This window comes from Macrotis lagotis, chromosome X (assembly GCF_037893015.1).
Source record: "Macrotis lagotis isolate mMagLag1 chromosome X, bilby.v1.9.chrom.fasta, whole genome shotgun sequence".
NCBI classification, from domain to species: domain Eukaryota; kingdom Metazoa; phylum Chordata; class Mammalia; order Peramelemorphia; family Peramelidae; genus Macrotis; species Macrotis lagotis.
In genome coordinates this window covers 548,688,032-548,705,460 of record NC_133666.1, presented here as the reverse complement: position 1 = coordinate 548,705,460, position 17,429 = coordinate 548,688,032, and the positions used below count along the sequence as shown (strand labels likewise).

Sequence of the window (17,429 nt, the reverse complement as noted above, 5' to 3'; positions counted from 1 at the left end):
TTTTAAAGATTTTTTTTTGTTTTATGTGTATACATATTCTCCTTTGCAGCATAACTGACATGGAAATGTCTTACATGATGACACAAGGATAATTCATATAGGGCTTGCCTTTTCAATAGGTGGGGCAGGAGTGGGAGAGATGAAAAGAATTTGGAATCCAAAATTTTCAAAAATGTTTGTTTTTTACATGTAATTAGGAAGCATTTAACAAAATGAACATATAATTTTTTAAATGCTTGTTGAGTAACTGAATGAATCTTGCACTTCTTAAATCATATAATGCCCATAGATAGACCTGTGTTCAACAACTGGACATTGGAGTCCAGGGATGGCCTGAACTTGAAATTCACTTAGCTCAGGAAAAATTAGTAGGAGGAGGAAAGAGAAAATGAATAACTATGTAAAAAAAAATATGAAATGGTAGGTGGTACAGTGGATAGAAAGGCAGTTAGGTGGTTCAGTGCCAGGCCTGCAATCAGGAAGGTTGAGTTCAAATCTGGTCTCAGATACTAATTAGCTCCATGACCTTGGGCAAGTCATTTAACCCTGTTTGCCTCAGATATTCATCTGTAAAATGATCTAGAGAAGAAAATGGCAAAACATGCCACTTTGCCAAGAAACTCCCTATTGGGGTCATGAAGAGTTGAACATGACTAGACAATGATAACATAGTGGACAGAGTTCTGGACTTGACATCAGGAAGACCTGAATTCAAATGTTGCATCAGGATAACCTGAATTCAAATCTTTCAACAGGAAGACCTGAATTCAAATCTCAGCCTCTTACTTGTGTGTCCCTGAGCAAGTCTTTTAACTTCTGAATGTCTCAGTTTCCTCATCTGTAAAATGAAGGTAATAATAACACCTACCTCCCCTCCCAAGGTTGCTGTGAGGACAGATAAAATAATATTTGTAAAGAACTTATCACATCATAGGTGATTAATAAATGCTTATTTTTCCATCCCCTCGTATGAATTCAAGGACCCCAGAGTATTTCTTTCTGAAGAGACAAGAATTTTAACTGGTGAGATAGAATACAGTGAAGTTTTGTTTTTGGGGGGAGGAAGGGGGCAGAAAGGAGGTAGCTTGTTTATTTCAAAAATATGTACAATGAAAAAATAACTACCAAGAGGTCACTATCCCTTTCATGAACTTTGGTACATCCACAATGGGACTGCTGTGAGGTGTAATAAACATTGTAAAGCAGTTTTTGGCAAAGGCTTCGTCCTGTCCTGCTGTGTATCTAAAAGGTCAGTCTTACAAATCGACAATAATTAAGCACAACTCCACACCACCAGGGCATTGCCAGGCCCTGTGCAATTTGTGAGGTCTGTGCACCTGCATCCTCTGGCATCAGGGACAGAAGGGGACTGGAAGAACCTGTCCCTGTAACCAAGAAGAGCGGAAGGAGGGAAATGGTGATAAAGCCGGTTGGTTGGTGCCCAGGAAAGAAAACATCTCCTCATGGGGAAAAAATGTTTCCATCTGAAAGATAAAAATAATTATTATTAGCAAAGAATGAAATAATTAGTCTGGAAGCAGAAAGCCAAGCTAAGGATGGAATATGTGTCTCATGGAACAATCAGATCTGGGCACCAATCTGGGGAAGGGATTGGATGGATGGAAGTTGTAGAGGTCGAGGTGGAAAGGGAAAAAAAAAAGGTCTTTGAAAGTCATCAGCTGGTTACACAGCTGTGGTTGAAGAAGACAAACTCAATCTGGGGCAGTCCTGGCAAAGGTAATTGAATGAGAAGTCAGAGATGAGATCCTATTACTTTTCAGAGTTCTTATTAGACTGTTCTGTGGAAAACTCTTTTCTGTCCCCATGACCTATCACAGGAAGCACCCTGTATTGATTAGGATGAATAGGAGAGCCACCAAACTAGCCCAGTTTCAAGAAATGAAAGAGGGGACAGATTCTCATGAAAACTAGAGAAACGTGAGATCACAGAATTTTTCTCAAATGAAGAAAATGAGACCAATAAAATGAAGAGAAAAGTTTACTCTTTTTCTCCAACATTGGTTCAGAAACTGGGGAATGCCATATAAAAATGAGGAAGCCAGGAATGAGTGAGGAATCCCGACAGAACTCATGCATGTTAGAACATATGGAATAAGTTACTGAGAAAAGTAGCTGTAACTAAGGGTTTATAAGAGCTGAAGGGGGGTAGTTATGCTTCTTTTAGAGACAGGAGATTGAGGGTGTGGTGAAAAAAATAGCAAACCAGGATTAGGATAAAGCAAAACAGAGGAAAAATGTTGGGCTAGATGAACTTTCACCTACCCTAAAGTGATTTATGTACTTCTGAATGGTGAAGCTGGACTTCATTCCAAGGGATAAAGGTGAAGTGTGAACCTGCACAAATCTAACTTTTCTTTAAGAATTCTGTGAGCCATTTAACAGGGCTACCATCAGGGACTGATCGATCAATCAGTCAACAAGCATTTATTAGTCATCACAGACATATCAGGTACTTTTCTAGCTGCTAAGGATACGAAGAAGACAAAAATTAAACAGTTTGACCTCAAGGAGTGGCAGCTTATTTTTTGAAATCAGTTTACTTAGTTTAAGGGAAATTTTATCAGTTTGAAAACTCAGTGTACAAATTCCCTCTGCTGATGCAGATTAACAGTCTTCTATGAGTTGTGAACATACAGAGTTTACATGGTACCCTAAGAAGGGAAGTGATTTATCCAGGGTTGCTCAAGGAGCAGGTATTCAAAATCAAGTCTTATGGCTCACTCTTTCCACTCTTCCAATAGAAGACTAATTTATCTGATGTTTTATCATGTTGGCTAGTTGTCACCTAGGAAGACAAGCTCCTAAGAGAACAAAATAAAAGAACAGATAAGTTTAAAGGAAAAGTAATTTGGAGAGGTAGACAGAGTACATGATGAGAATAAGAGATGAGAGGGAGGAAGAGGAAAGAGACACAGATAATCATCAAAAAGGGAAACATAAGTAATCTTTTATGACACACAAGGACCAATCCAGCCTGAATCCTAATTCTGTCACTAACTTAAGAGAGGATAACTTTAGAAAAACCTTTACTCAATAAGAGCTTCAATTATTCTGCTATGAGACTAGCATTGGTCTTCTTTTCTTATTGTAAAGCTCCATTTTCTACATCCACCAGACAGAGACTGTGTCCAATTTTTGAGTTTTGTACTGCACAACACCTAGTGTATTATCAACACCCAATAAATGCTAACTAATGTTGTGTTAGGCAATAAATTGCCAGCAGATGTTTATATAGCTTTGGGATCTTCATATGAAACTGCCTGCACAAAATGGTAGTTTAATTATTACATCATACATCTCGGTAATAGAGAGCGTCTGCCTGTCTTGGGGCTGAAGACTTACATTTGACTTGTTGCTGTAGTGTATGAGTAAATGTTCAAGGCAAAGTCCCCAAGGGCCAGTATTGGGGAGAGCCAACAATCAGCTTCTCGTGACCATCTTGAATTGTTTTGTTCAAAGGCAAACTCTAATATCCAAACGCCCTAAAGAAGATGTAAGATGTCAAGCAAGAAAAATAGAGGCCTCCAGCTGAAATGAAGCTTTAGAATGAGACAAATATCCATGGCAGCTGCAGAAAGACAGCTAAGTCAGAAGACACAATGGCCTGGTTGTCCAGCAAAATCAAAGTCAATTAGCCTAATTCACTCCTTTGCATGGTAAAATTGTTAATTGTTAACATTTCATATTTTGAGAAGGGAAGAATTCCTTTAGATCCCTACTGAATTTTTCACACATTAGAAGTAGTAAAACTCAATTAGATTTGCATGAAGAATAGAAATGGGAGGGGGGGAAGTACTTTCCTATAGTGAAGAAGAAACAGAAGAATAATCTAGAAACTAGCTCCCCCTCCCCACCCTGCTGCTAAGGACTATAACCACCAAGGACTATCCAGCCCAATTTGAGAATTTTCTCTTAGGTTTCTCGCCTTAGAATGCTTCTTGCTCCATAAATGGATTACACAATATGTTTATGCCAGACTGCTCTTTTCTTCCACCACATGATAAGAATTCTGGCTAAATATTGCCAAGAAATGACACCAATAGAATTAGACAGGTCACAAAAAGCTATAGTTCTGGGAAATGATTATGAATATCATTACTATTATAATAAAAATAGGATTTTAGAGTTTGAATGGTTCTTTGAAGTCATTTAGTCCAATGCCTTCATTTATAAATGAAGTGAGGGATGGAGAGTTCAAGAAGCTGGTCCCTACCTCCTACACACTCTGAAGTGATCTTGCTCTCTTACTTTATCTTACTTTCACCAGAGATTATCTTGATTCTAATTTTGAATATCTCATATGTACATATAGTTGTTTGCTTATTGTCTCCTCCATTAGAATTAGAGCACGGTGCTTTTGCTTTACATTTATCCTTTGCATTAATTACCACAGCATAATAGCAGGTGCTTAGTAAATAAACAGCATTAAATAGCAAAACCAAGATTAAAAACCCAGGTCCTCTGATTCCATATCAAACACTCTTTTTGTGATATCACAGGATCATTTTGCACAATGAGCAAACTGAAGTCCAGGATGTCAAGTGATTTGCCTAAAGTCACACATATTATCAGTGTCAAAATCAGGATTTGAACTCAAGATCTTAAACACCAGAGTCAATCCTTTTTCCTCTTTACCATATTGGGCTTTGCCACAAGCAATTGGAAGGTTTCTTCGTGTTAAAATAAAAAACAAACATGAAACGAAAGAACGATCTTGTTCATTTGATTTCTATGTATATTCAAAGTAAAATGACTGTTTCTAACCTCGGGGAGGCTAGGTGGGGCAGTGGATAGAGCACATGCCCTAGATTCAGGAGTACCTGAGTTCAAATCTGACCTCAGACACTTGATAATTACCTAGCTGTGTGGCTTTGGGCAAGCCACTTAATCCCATTGCCTTGCAAAAACAAAAAAAAAAAAAAACCCTTCATATATATATATATATATATATATATATATATATATATATATATATATATATGTTATGTATATGCTATAATGGTATGAGAATACAATTATAAATTAGAAGTCCTCAGGGAATTTATAATCTATTAGCAAATGACTATATTAAAATAACATATAACAAGAGTCATACAAAGTTATAAGATTTCATAAAAGAGGTCATATCTGACTTGAGAAATGAAAAAAGTCATCAGAGAAATGAGTATAAATTAATCAAGCCTTAAAAGTTAAGTAGGACAACAAACAGATTTGGAGTAAAAAAGCTAGCAGAGACTGGGATTATAGCTAAAAATGCTAAATTTAATCACTGAAATTTGGTTTACACCAAAATGGAAAGTCTGGAATTTTGCTTCAAATAATCAACTACAAGATATAAATAAAGACTTAGAAAGCAGTTGATGTAAAAACAACAATAACAACCTGAGTTCTACAGACCTGAAAACTCAAGTGTGTTAGTAATCTGATGTAGCTGGTCAAAGAGCATTGTACAGACTATTGTCCTCAGTAAGGAGGGGACTGAGGAGCAGGGAATAATCTCTGACCTAATCAGACTATATCTGGCATGTTATCTCATTCTTTTGTTTTTTGTTTTTGTTTTTTTTTAGGATTTTGCAAGGCAATGGGGTTAAGTGGCTTGCCCAAGGCCACACAGCTAAGTAATTATTAAGTGTCTGAGACTGGATTTGAACCCAGGTACTACTGATTCCAAGGTCGGTGCTTTATCCACTACGCCACCTAGCCGCCCCATTGTTATCTCATTCTGAGAATCACATTTTAGAAGACGTTTGACAAACTGGAGCCTCCCCAGTGGGAGCACACACAGAGGAGTGTTAAGAGACTTAAAATTAAGCCATAAGAAGACTAACTAAACTAGAAATATTTAGCCTGGAGAAAGGAAGATTTAGAGGGACATGATATAAGTATCAAATATTTAAAGGGTTGTTGTGTAGGAGAGGATTTAGATGATCAGTGGATAGAATAGGAAATTCTTTTTTTTCTTTTTTTTTTTTTTTTAGGATTTTGCAAGGCAAATGGAGTTAAGTAGCTTGCTAAAGGCCACACAGCTAGGTAATTATTAAGTGTCTGAGGCCACATTTGAACTCAGGTACTCCGGACTCCAGAGCCAGTGCTCTATCCACTATGTCACCTAAGCCCCCCCAGGAAGACAAATTCTAACTAATTAGAGGGATCCCCCCAAAATAGAAAAGGACAGTGCTGGGGAAAGTGAAAGGTAGAAGGAGGAAAAGTGAAGGGAAAAGTGACTTCCCACAATTAGAGTTTTTCATCACACTTTAGATGACCATTTATAGGAATTCTAAAGAAAAAAATTCGTGATTTTTTAGGAGTTAAACTAGATAACCTCTGAAATCCCTTTTCATTCTAAAAATAACAGGAGATAAGGTTGGGGAGATAACATTGAAAAAATACATAACCCAGACTGCTTTAGTCTTGAATTTTGGTCTAAAGAATTTTGACTTTACTCAGCCAGCACTAGGGAGCCAATGAAAGGTTTTAGAAATTAAACAGAAAGAATAACAGTGCCTTAAGAAGATTGACATGGCTGCAACCTATAGAAGAAATTACAAGATAAAAGAAACTGGGCACTAAAAGACTAGTAAACTTCGAGGAGTAATCCAGTTATGGGTCATTAAAGGCCTGAATTAAAGAGGTGACCACAGGAAGATTGAATAAAATGGATTCTTCTTAATCCACAATTTAGCACCCACTCATCACCACATATGGTCTCAGGCCAACTCTCAAAAAGTCACAGATTTCAGTGCAATGTCAGTCCCTTATTACTCATGAAACAGGTAACATGGCACTTTCCTAATATTCTAATGTTTATATCCTTTTTTAATGCTTTAATTAGTGCATTCATATACCATATGAGTTAAAGAGTACAAGTATTATTTCCATTTTATATATATGAGGAACTAAGGCTCAAAGAAATGACTTGCTCACAGTCATACAAATAGTTAAGTGTAGGAACTAAGATTAAAACCCAGTTCTGCTGACTGAGTCCACTGTTCTTTCCATACATTATGGAGTACTTATGGAAAGGCATGAACAAAAATTACACAGGAAAAGAGGGTGTGGACTCTTAGCATGAGGTTCACAGATCCATGTTAGTAGAAATAACACCGCTTTTTTTTTTAGTAATTCATCTGTCATATAGTACAGTCATTTGACTCTGGAAAGATAACATGCTTCCTCTGAGAGAGTATGAAAACAGACTTCTCAAGTGTGTGTATGTTTTTACTTTTACTTTACTTTTTTTTTAACTACTATATTCTTTTTACTTTTTTTATATTTTACTGATGCTCTATTTTTTTACAAGTCACTTTCTTCAGACTTCTCATATATGATCCTCCTTTGTAACATGTCAATAGAAACAAATCAATATATTGGTAACACCTAAAAATGTATGCCTCATGCCTTCTATCTACTTTACCTACATCTTTTTGCTAAGAAATGTCATACTTCATCATCAGTCTTCTAAAATTATTAATCAGAGTTCTGAAGTCTTTCAATGTTATTCAGTCTTTCCTTACATTAATTGAAACATTATATAAGTTGTTCTTTTAGCTCTATTTCATTTATTCTACATCTATTCAAACAAATCTTCCCAGGTTTCTCTAAATTCTTCATAGTTTTCATTTCCTATAGTATGGCAATACTTCATTATATTCACATACCACAATTTTTCACCAGTTGATGGACACCTAATTGGTTTTCCATTCTCTGCTACCCAGAAAGTATTGATATTATTGTTGGTTGGGTAGGTGGGTGGGGTGGTGGATTGATTGGTTGGTTGATTGTCTGGTACTTGTCCTCTATTATGGAAGATCAAAATGACATCACTATGCTAGAGACAAGTTACAGTGTGTCTGACTCAGAACAATCAGACCAATATGATGTCAAAATGCTCTACCACAGGTTGGGCACAATAATTACCAAGTGAATACTTGGGGTGGGTACTCTAAATCTACATATCTCATGTTTCTTTTTAACTACTTCAATTCTACCTTGCTTAGAAAGCAATCCAACATTCATTGATATATTTTCTTATACATGAGACCTTCCTTTTCCTCTGTCTATAACCAAGTTAGAGCATATACCCTAATAAGCCATCAATGAAAAGTTGAATTCACTGAAGGTGAATCAAAGAGTAGGTAAAGTTTAGTGCCTTTTGAGGGCATAATTCAAATGGTTCCCAAAATGTTTGGGCTAATTCATAGTCTCACTAACTAGAGTATTCTTGCCCTGATTCATGGGTGATCATGGTGGCACAATGATTGGCGTGATTAAAAATTGTACAAGGTTCCCTTGATTAGTTACTACAGCCAATCAATCAGTGAAAACACAAAGATAATTATCTGCATATTTTATTTACCCTTAGAGCAGAGACTCATAAATGAAAAGGCAGAGCGCAGAGTATCTGCTTCAGCAACCTTATAAAGAATGTGAATGCATAAGATGCAGAGAAAAGAGGAATTTTACAGAAAGCAGGAGAGGAAGATAAGGACATACACAACTGAAAACAAGTAACAGAAGGAGCAAGATATGGACATCTACCAACTAGTCAAAGCAGGAGCTATGGTTTCTTTCCCAGTCTTTATTCTGCAAGTGTTGTGACCTTTGAGTTTCCAGGAATAATTTCTGGAAGTTCAAAATAGAGACTGGGGCAGGGTCCTTTTTTTTTTACCATAGTAATGGCAAGAAGTTTGAACCAGAATTCCTTTTCTACCAGGCTTTCTCTTAATATATGCAGCAAGAGACCTGAGTCAGAAAAACATCTTGCCACAATTGAGTGTTGTGTTTGGAGTCAGGAAGATGAGTTCAAATCTAGCCTCAGACATTTACAAGCTGTGTGATCTTAGGCTAGTCACTTAAACTCTGTTTACCTCATTTTCCTCAATTGTAAAATGGGATTAATAGTAGCACCTACCTCCCAGAGATGTTGTGAGGATCAAATGATATGACATCTGTAAGGCACTTACAGTAACAGGCATTGTATTCTATTATTATTATTAAAAATTTAATTGGCAAGCCAGGGGATAGAAAGTACTCATGATTCAATTCTACGTTATTAGCATTTTATTCATCATTTCCTTAAGTCTAGACAATTTACAAAACAATTGTTAATGCTCACATTAAAAATTTAGCCCTCTGATCATGAGAGGAAAACTGGTTGACTGGCTTGAGCTGGCTTGAGTACACACCACTGTGCTGCCTCTATGCCTGTTAAGAGATTTTTGGCTCCTTTCTCATCAGGAGGCTGCCAACTTCCATATCTTGCTATTATTGTGCTGGACTCAATTCAAATCTGCTGCCTTATTTTATGTTAATTTGCCCAGAATTGTGAGTTGGCATAGGAAACTGGTGAAAAAAATCTTTCTACCACCTGTTTTGCAACTTACCTAGTCTTAGGCAACTTACTGGGGCACTACAAGTTAAATGATTGCTCAGGGTCTCACAGCCAATATGTATAAAACACAGATCTTGAATTCAGGTTTTCCTGTCTGTAAAGTCAGGTTTTTCCATTTTTTTCCCCACACTGACGCTCTCCTGCCTAATTTTACACAAAATTTCCTGTGCAGGACTTTACAATAGTCCAGCTCTCCAGAGGAAAGGGCAGGTTTTTTTCATTTAACTCATCAGTCAAGAGCATATTCATGATCTTGATGGGTAAAGTTGCCAGAAATGGGAATTACTGTATCTTACAACACTTTCCGCAGTGTTTTCACATATCTACTTCACTTGGTTTTCTATAACTTCATTTATCAGAAAAATAAGTAGATACAAGTGAAGTGAAGTGGCTTTAAAATTTGGTCATTCAGAGATTTTCATTGAAGGAGAATTTGTTGCATTGTTATGTCACCCATGTTTTGATCAGAAGTTCTTAAGGAAATGTATTGCACTATTGATTCACTGTGACAAAACAGGGATAGTTTTTTGTTTTGGAGTTGTTCCCCCCCCCAACATTTTGGATTTTTCTTTCACTTGCAAATCTGGTTCTCTCTGTGTTTGCTGGAAATTGTTAAGAAAGAATGGACTGATTTTTAAACACATGGGAAATTTTGATAAATACAAAATACTAAAAACTGGCAAAAGTATTATAAACATACACTGATGAACTCTGACCTGGAAAGATTCCCGAAGAAAAAGAATTTAGGAATAAAGGTGTCTTGTTAAGTAGTTCTATCACCTGCCAAAAATTTATCAGTAGTTAGAATAACTGACCACATTTTAAAGTTATGTTTTCTATATATATGGAAGAGGAGTGTAATCACAATAAAATAATAATGTCATATAAAATTAAAAATTGTTTGCTAGTATACCAATGAACCTTACATTATCTTCAAGATCATGATCTTACCTAGTCCAGGTAGATATCAATTTCAGAGAAAAATAAAAGGTAGAAAGAAGTCTAGGAGGAAAAAAAAAACCGCCATTACTGAACCTATTTATTGATTGAATTTTTCCCTCCTCCAAGAAATAAACATTCTCTTTCCCCCCTTCCTTTACTCACACTCATCCCCTCACTCTCCAGTTCCTTTCATTCTCTCCTGAAATTAACCCTACAATTAACCCTAAAGGGGAATAATTCTCCCAAAAGTAACAGTATATGTGACCACTGTCTTTGAAATTTTTCTTCTAGATTTGGAAAAGTTACAAAGTAGGGAGGTAGGATGGGGGGTGGGGAGTAAAAGTGTTGGTAGAGTTCTGAACAGGATATTTTGTGTGGAATTTTGCCATACTCTAGACAAACTATGCAGAAATAGCATTTTTCTTTTGCAGTCCAACACAATTGGAAACTTTAGGCAAGTGTGTTTTAGGAAGAATCAAAAAAAAGGAAGAATATATATTACAGATGTTTAAGTTTCCATCTCAGAAATCAGAGATCTGGATTCTCTTTAAAATGTAATGCCAGTGGCCCTATGCAAGAAAATTAGAAATTCAAAGAGTTTAGAATGGTTTCAAAGTACTCAAAAGTATTTAACTCATTTATTCCTTCATTCAGCTAACTATATTGCTTGTCTACCATATATGTTAGATGTTTTCAGATGATAGAAATATATAAATGATATTATCCTAATCCTCTAAGTTTATTTACCAGTAAGAGAGATGTTTACTACAAATAACCAAATACTAGTCAGTGTGATGTTATGATAAGACTCTGAGAATCAAATGTAGTAAATCCTACAATAGTTCGGGGAAGAAAGAAAAGAGATTTTTATTAGCATTAAACTACAGAGTTCAGAAACAGAAAGAACAAAAACCTTGTTACAGGCTAATAAAAATAGACAGGTGATTTTATGACCACTAGAAATCTTCACAGCTGAAATAACAAACAGAATGAAGAAATAAGATAAATTTCCTCCCAAAAAAGGAATAATCACTCTACTTTATACAGTCTTGTTGGGCTTAAAGTATTTGATTTCCCATGGGGATCCTGATTTAAAAATCTATCATAAGAAATACTGTTACAATGAAAATTCTGCATCACAAAAATATTTCCAAGTCACTCCTCTTCACTGGGTCTCAGTTCCCTCAACTGTAAAAGAAAAATTAAGACCAGATTTTCTCCAAGGCTTCTTCCAGCTGTAGGACTGCATGGACAGTCTAATGGTCATCATAGTGATAGAACTATTAACATATAGTATCAGTTTCTGAGTCTTACAAAGGGAACTTCCAAATAATTGTCTTGCATGATTTTGGTAACATGGGAGAGACCTTTAATAGATCAGGAAACCTGCATTTTAAAACCCCAAATAATTAACAGAGAATTTGCAGGTGAGGGGTGTTTGGTTTGTACCTTTTGACTTTAACTAGAACTTTATCTAGGATTGGGGCACCAAGAACATTCCCTTAAGGCACTGAAATTTGTAAAAATGCTAATAACACTTTTCAGTCTTTATTCAAGAGAAAAGCAACCGAGCCTAGTACTTAGGTAGCAAGAATCATGAGCAAAAACCAGGAAGCTTCTAAATAACATACTTCCTCCCCAAATTGGTCATTCCTCAGGTGAAATCCTCCCATATAAGTGCCATCTTGTTTCTTCATTACCCCACCATCAAGCAATGGTCCTTCAGCAGCAGCTTTCACAGAAGGCAATGTACCAAGATTTCCCTAAGAACTATCAGACTTTTTTCAGTTGAAATGTCCTATCCATACTATTTCCCTCCTTAAGAACCAGACCTGGCTCTACTTTTCTTGGCTCCATTTTTCTACAAGCATCCCAAAAGCTTAACAGAGTGCTGTTGGCTGCCCCTATCCTTGAAAATAAGGATTTTGTTTAATTTTTATTTGTATATTCCCAACACGTAGTATGGTAGTTGCCAAATCAAAGTCATACCAAATTGGCCTTCTTGCTAGTCCTCATATATGGTTATTACTCTGGTTGTTTCACAAGTTTGCAATGGACACCCTCCTTAGTTCCAGGTCACAAAATCCCTACTTTCCTTCAAAACACAGAACAATTGCCACCTTTCTTGATTTATCCCCTCTCAACCCTAGATACCTCCCCTCAGAATCACCTCATATTTAGTGAGAATCTTATATGTAGGCAGCAAGGTGGTCCAGAGTGCCATGTCTGAAGGTAGAAAGGCTCATCTTCATGAGTTCAAATCTGTCCTTAGACATTTTACGATGTGACCCTCGGAAAGTTGCTTAATGCTGTTTGCCTCCATTTCCTCATATATTAAATGGACTGGAGAAGGAATGGCAAAATACTTCAGTGTCTTTGCAAGAAAACTCCAAACAAGGTGAGGAAGAATCAATCAAAAGGACCAAATAACAACAAACTGAGTATGTACCTATTTATGTACATGGTGTCTTCTCAATCTAGATTCTAAGATCCCTGATGGCATGGTCTTTTTTTTTTTAATCTTTATGTGCTCACAAACTAACATAAATGCTTGATGACTAATTGGCTGACTATCTGACTGATGTTACAGATGGAGGATGAAGTAGGCCCAGAACTGAACAGGAAGAGATTATCTTGAATTGCTCTTGGGAATTTGCATGGTTCTTTTTTTTTTTTTGGTTTTTTTTGCAAGGCAATGGGGTTAAGTGGCTTGCCCAAGGCCACACCACTAGGTAATTATTAAATGTTTGTGACCAGATTTGAACCCAGGTACTCCTGACTCCAAGGCCAGTGCTTTATCCACTACGCCACCTAGCGGCCCCTGCATGGTTCTTTTAAATGACTTTTCCTTGAAACCAAAGTCCTACTGTGGTAAGAGGCAGTGTGGTGTTCATGCATAAAGGGCCAGTCATGGACTAAAGATAGGATGACTAGGAGTTGACTGTATGGCAAATTCCCTAATCTATCTGTTCTTCCAGGCAATTCTTTTTTTAAAAAAGTTGCAAAGCAACTGTTGATCTGCTTTGATGGAGTAAGTTCCTCAATAACTAATGACCTCAATGAGGTAAGAAGAATTGTTGCTGTTGTTCACCCTTAGTTTCAAAAGAGAACCAATGACATCACAAGGGTGATATCTTGATTTTTTCATGAACTGGATTTAAATGAGGCATAGCTGTACAAAGTTCAAAGGCTCATTCCCTCTTCCAGAGCTAACCAAATCCAGTGGCAAGACAAAGGTCAAGATGAGTAGCTATGGCCCAGGATACGGTGGCTGACCTAAGAGTCTCACAAAATATAAACAGAAAAATAAGTCTGTTCCTGCTTTCTGGGAGCTCACATTCTAATGGCCCTTGTGAATGTAATGACCTATTTTATACTGTGTCACAAAAAAATGATGAATGTGAAAAAGAGAAGCAAGGAGAAAGGTGTTTGAGCTGCTGAATAAGAAGCCTTTGAAAAGAAAGGTACTAGGGTAGTTAGGTGGTGAAGTGGATAGAGCATCAACCCTGGACTCAAGAGGACTGAAGTTCAAATCCAACCTCAGACATTTAATAATTACCTAGCTGTGTGACCTTGGACAAGTCATTTAACCCTGTTGCCTTGCAAAAAAAAGAGAGAAAAGTTAAGGTACACACTGACTCGAAAATGAAAACAAATGGAAAAAACCTCTGTTGGTTTGGACCTGAATAAGAGTTGTGAAAATGTACCTCCTTCCCTTCCTCTTATAAGAGTGGGATATCAGTGATGTAGAATATTGCATCCAAAAGTCATTGTACTTTAAACTATGAAAGCTTAAGACTGCACTAAGATTTTGGAGATACCCTATAATCATACTGCTTTGATGCATTGGTTAGTTTTGCTGAACTGCTTTTTCTTCCTCATTTTTTTTTATTCTTTGTTATGAAGGATGGCATGTTGGGAAAGGGAGGAGAAGAGTGTCATCAGAAATGAAAGAGAGAGGCAAAACAAAGTCCAATGTATTTGTAGTCAGGTCTTGAGTTCAATCAATCTGGGCATCAGTTTCCTCAACATTTTTTTTTTTGTTTCTTCAACTTTAAAAGAAGTTTGGATTGAATGATCTCTGAGATACCTTGTATGTCTAAACCTATGATCCTATGTTATAAAATTATAGACTCATAAAATTATATATTTTAATATAAACATACATATATAAATTTATGTGTATATACACAAAAATTAACATAATATATATGAGAGGTTACATATATATGCATATATATTTATACATAAATTTGTATATATAATATATATGAGGAGCTACATAGATAACCAAACATGGATGATAGATTTGTATATAAAGATTTTTATTTGAGGATTTATGTTAATATGTTTATAGATAAGTATATTAAAGTTTAATATGCATATTAAGATATCTATCTATATGATATGTATACAACAAAGATAGTAAAGGTGGGGGTCCTTAAGTGCCCTATTAGAGACACCGCTATGGCAGTGCTAGCTTTGGCATTGCTTTCTTTAAGAGATTGTTCCTTGTCTCTGGCACTGAACATTAGATACACTTGACAGAACCAGGCAAATGGAAGGGGAAAGAATCTATTTTGCAGTTAAGAAAAAGCTAGTGCTCAGATTTCCTAGGCCATTTGAAATTCTGCCAGAGGAGTCCTTGATGTCGGCCTTCTTAAGCATTCAGTGATGATGCAGCAAGTGGTCTTTCCACATGGGATGATGTATTTTCAAGACCAAAATTTCCTCAAGGTTTTCCAAGCCTTCAGGCTTCTGCTCCTTTTTCAAATTATCAAGATGATAGCATCCCAGGGAGACTGGTGATTAGTCTAAACTCTCCACAGCTGGGAGAGATGAAGGCACAGATTCCACTCAGATTCAGCCTCTTCTGGACTGAATTTACCTATGTGACACCAAGGAGGAGCAGAGGGACTACTTAAAAGGGCTGGCCCAGCATCAAGGCTATTCAGTTTCTTCCATCACATTGACTGTTGGGAGACCCAGGACTCTTCTGCTGGCCCCCTCCGATGTCACTGCAAGGGGCCAGGGGGGTAGATAGTTAGAAGGCCTGGGAATGGGGGGGGGGGGGAGCAGAGCTCAGCTGTGCAAACATAACTATTATGCTTCAAAGAGGACTTGTACCTGCTTATCTGTAGAACTAGGAGGAGGGCAGGAGGGCAGCCACCACAGCCTATGCAACCCTAGCCCTGCCAGGAGCCCGAGTCCCCAACCATCCGCCAAGGTTGGCTCCAGGAGACTTGCAGCCTATGGCCAGCTGGGCAAGGCCAGGTCCTCTCAGGTGGACCAACTGCTCCACCAGCAGCGCTCCCACTACCAGGAGACCCTGGTCTTCCTGCAAGACCACCAGCAACATCCTGTCCTGGAGGGAGTCATCCAACAGACAGAGAGGGATGATGGTTGCCAACCTGCACCTCTGCAGCCATCCCAGCCAGGAAAAGTGCTAATCCTTGGAGGTGGGGAGCAGAGCATCTTTTGGGAAGTGGTGAAGCCTCCCTCGTGGAGTCCATGGTCCAGTGTGAGACTGATGAAGATGCGATTCGGGTCTCTAGAAAATATTTTCTGGGCATGGCCAAGGGCTTCTCCAACCCAAAGCTGACCTACCACACTAGAGATAGATTTGAATTCATGCAGAACCAGGATGCCTTTGATACCATCATCATGTCCAAAGAGTCTTATTCCCAACCAAAGAAAGCCCTTCATGAAGGATGAAGGAATCCTCTGCTAACAGGGTGAGTGCCAATGGTTGCATCAGGACCTCATCAAGGAGTCTCTGTTCCCTGTTGTGGAAAAATGTCTATTATAACATCCCCACCTACCCTAGCAGCCAGATTGGCTTCATCTCTGCTGCAAGACTTCCAGGAGCAGGTACAGCCACTAACCCAAGAGCCAGGAGAGAAAATACTACAACTACACCTATCACTGACCTATGTGTTACTGCAGTGTGCCTGCAAAGCCCTGAACTATGTGTGAGGAGACCAGTATGCCCACCTTGGCCTTTCCCAGGAACTTGAAATCACAAGTTTCCATTCCAGAATGCCCCTCTTCTGGTGCTGAGGGCATTGACTGGCATTCGGCACCCCTTCACAACTGAGGACCTGCTTCTCTCCAACGACCCCCCTGTTGACCAAGTGTTACTGAACCCAAGACATGATGGAAGGGTTCCCATGCATGCTCTGCTGGGCTGATGGGGGGAAGAGTACAAGATGAAGATCTGTCAATCTGTCTCAGTCCAGTCTGGTCAATTAGTGTCTATTATCAATATATCTATTGATCATCTGTGTACAGAACAATCCTTCTCACTTCTAAGTGTCTTTGTAACTGAAAAAAAACACCACCTTGTAACAGAAGGGGCTTCTCCTGGGGCCATGCCTACACGGCAGCCCATGGGTTCCAGTTTCATGCCAGCCTCTTACTCATCAGCCACCATGATGGAAAGAAAGAAAGAAGAGGCCCAGGGCTTTCTGTCATTTAACCTGGAAAAGTCAGTCAGGTTTTTCTTTCTTAATTTAGCCTACCTACTCCCTAAAAATGTGTCCTTGGGTTATTAAGTAAATATAATAATAATATACAACCTGACCCTTCCTCATTTTTATTAATATGTCATCCACTAAAGATGTTTGGCTATGGGCCCACCCAGGTCATTTGACCTTCTGTGACTTTTGAAGACTAGGAAAGGGGATGTGTGAGGAGACAAGGAACTCACATCATTGTTTATACACTTTTATAAATATAGAGATAATAAATTATGTTTTGCACATTGGAACATCAAAGGAAAATGGGAATGATCTAACATAAAATGTTCTCTTAAGAAAAACAAAAATAAACTTACTGTGCCAAAAATGGCAAAGTAAGAAGGAACCCTCTGAAAGCCCTCCCAACATTCCCCTCCAAACAACTAGAAAACCATGTCAGAATTGATCTAGGAGCGGGGTGGGAGGGGCAGCTAAACAGCATAAGAAAAAAAGGACTCACCTCTCAGAGAGGGGAGAGGGGAGTAAGGCACAAGAGTAGCAGCAGCACTATCAACCACATTTGGTCTCACAACTGAGGGGCTTGCAGAAAGGCTTCA

General features: G+C 37.9%; 1 long non-coding RNA gene and 1 pseudogene across 1 annotated transcript in view; one reads left to right on the top strand and one right to left on the bottom strand.

The window, feature by feature from the left end:
• Positions 1 to 17,429, bottom strand: part of LOC141497594 (uncharacterized) — a 48,826-nt gene that overhangs the window by 18,871 nt on the left and 12,526 nt on the right. The gene's annotated exons all lie outside the window — the stretch shown is intronic.
• Positions 12,069 to 16,371, top strand: LOC141496890 (spermidine synthase pseudogene; annotated as a pseudogene).